This window comes from Babylonia areolata, chromosome 13, assembly GCF_041734735.1.
Source record: "Babylonia areolata isolate BAREFJ2019XMU chromosome 13, ASM4173473v1, whole genome shotgun sequence".
Classification (NCBI taxonomy): domain Eukaryota; kingdom Metazoa; phylum Mollusca; class Gastropoda; order Neogastropoda; family Buccinidae; genus Babylonia; species Babylonia areolata.
This window is the reverse complement of record NC_134888.1, coordinates 24,058,953-24,061,452: the sequence shown is the minus strand read 5'-3', so window position 1 is coordinate 24,061,452 and position 2,500 is coordinate 24,058,953.

Here is a 2,500-nt window from a genome sequence, read left to right as displayed (position 1 = left end):
ATACAGCTCTCTTTTATGTACATGGCAAATTATATACATTCCCGAACTGATATTGGTGGCCAGACGGCATTAAGTCCAGAAGCGACGATTCCTAAGAGATTGGTGTGTATGTGTGTGAGGATCATCAACACACACACCACGCCACTTCTTCCAGTCCCACGATACAGATGTCAAAGCTATGTATGGTTGAATACTAGAAGGTGGCAGCTTCTTTTCTTCTTCTTTCTTTCTTAGATACTGGCCTCATGAGAGCCTCGTGAGGATCGATTCATTTTTGGAAAGCAGGACCTGCCTGCAGAGAGGAGTAGAGAGACGTTGGTGAGTGGGGGTGCATATCTATGTCCCTCCCCCCCCTCCACCTCCCAGGTCTATGTTTACCTCAGATCTATGTTCCGCCCCCCCTCCTCCGCCCCCTTCCCCCAGGTCTATGTTCCCTCGGGTCTATATTCCCCAGGATCTATGTAAGCCCCAGGTGTATGTTCCTCCCAGGTCTATGTTACCCTCAAGGTATAAGTTCCCACAGGTCTATGTTCCCCCAGGCCTATGCCCCCCCCTCCCCCAGGCCTATGTTCCACCCAGGTCTAAGTTCTCCTCGGTCTAAGTTACCCCAGGTCAAAGTTTCTCCTTGGTCTATTTCCCGTCCAGTACAGTAGATATGTCTCTCTCTTATGGATGCTTCTTTTTTTTTGCTTTTTTTTTTTTAAATGCAATCCTGATTCCTGGCTGCTACACACAGACAGTTACATGCTCCGCAGAGAAAACCATAGCATAGTTTCAGTTTCAATTTCCACGAGGCGTCAAAAGTGCGGATTAATCCACGCAATATACACCACATCTGCTTTATTATAAAAAAAAATTTTTAATCAAAAAGAGGAAAAAACAGATGCCTGATCGACGTGCGCAATAGCCGAGTGGTTAAAACGTTGGACTTTCAATCTGAGGGTCCCGGATTCGAATCTCGGTAACGACGTCTGGCGGGTAAAGGGTGGAGTGGAGATTTTTCCGATCTCCTAGGTCAACGTAAGTACAGACCTGCTACAGCCTGAACCCCCTTCGTGTGTATACGCAAGCAGAAGATCTAATACGCGTGTTAAAGATCATGTCAGCGTTCGGTAGGTTATAGAAACGAGAACATATCCAGCATGCACACCCCGGAAAACAGAGTATGGCTGCCTACATGGCGGGGTAAAAAACGGTCATTTACGTAAAAGCCCACTCGTTTACATACGAGTGAACGTGGGAGCTGCAGCCCACCAACGAAGAAGAGATGCCTGAAATCCACGCGTACACCCTGCGGTCTGGTCAGGAGCCGTGAGAGCCAACCCTGGCCTGACAAGTTGTCTCCGTGGAAGTCTTTGCACCGCAGCTAATCATTCACACGTGTAACTTCACAATTGGTGATCTTCTTTTCTTCTTCTTCTGCGTTCGTGGGCTTCAACTCCCACGTTCACTCGTATATACGCGAGTGGGCTTTTTACGCGTATGACCGTTTTTACCCCTCCATGTAGGCAGCCATACTCCGCTTTCGGGGGTGTGCATGCTGGTTATGTTCTTGTTTCCATAACCCACCGAACGCTGACATGGATTACAGGATCTTTAACGTGCGTATTTGATCTTATGCTTGCGTATACACACGAAGGGGGTTCAGGCACTAGCAGGTCTGCACATATGTTGACCTGGGAGATCGTAAAAATCTCCACCCTTTACCCACCAGGTGCTGTCACCGTGATTCGAACCCGGGACCCTCAGATGGAAAGTCCAACGCTTTAACCATTCGGCATGGCGCCCGTCACAATTGGTGATGAAGTTCGTTTTATGATTGATTGTAAATCGTATGATGATTTGAGAAATATGTGTATTTGTATTTCTTTTTACCACAACAGATTTCTTTGTGTGAAATTCGGGCTGCTCTCCCCAGGGAGAGCGCGTCGCTACACTACAGCGCCACCCAATTTATTTATTTATTTTTTATTTTTATTTTTTTTCCTGCGTGCAGTTTTATTTGTTTTTCCTATCGAAGTGGATTTTTCTACAGAATTTTGCCAGGAACAACCCTATTGTGGCCGTGGGTGATTCGAACCAGCTCGCTCAGATTCTGTCGCTTCCTATGCGAACGCGTTACCACTAGGCCATCACTCAAATAAATGTAGTTAAAAAAAGAATTTGCAATTAAAAAAAAAAAAGAATAAAAAGAAAAAAAAACGAAAAGAAAAAGAAGAGAAAAAAAACATCTTTAGTATGCTAACGTCAGAACATCACGAGGTGGTATTCTTGATGGCAAAATTCATATCAGAAGCTTGGAAGAATGGGTAAAACATCACTACTAACAGCTGCAAACTGTGTAGTTAGATTTGAACATGTTCTTCTATAGCCAATGTTGGAATCTGTTTCATTGATGGATAAATGAACGGAGTTAACAATTGTTGGGAGGCCTGTTGGTTGCTACCTTTTTTTTTCTTAACGTAAAAAGTAACTTTGTTTTGTTTCAAAATTTCTTGAC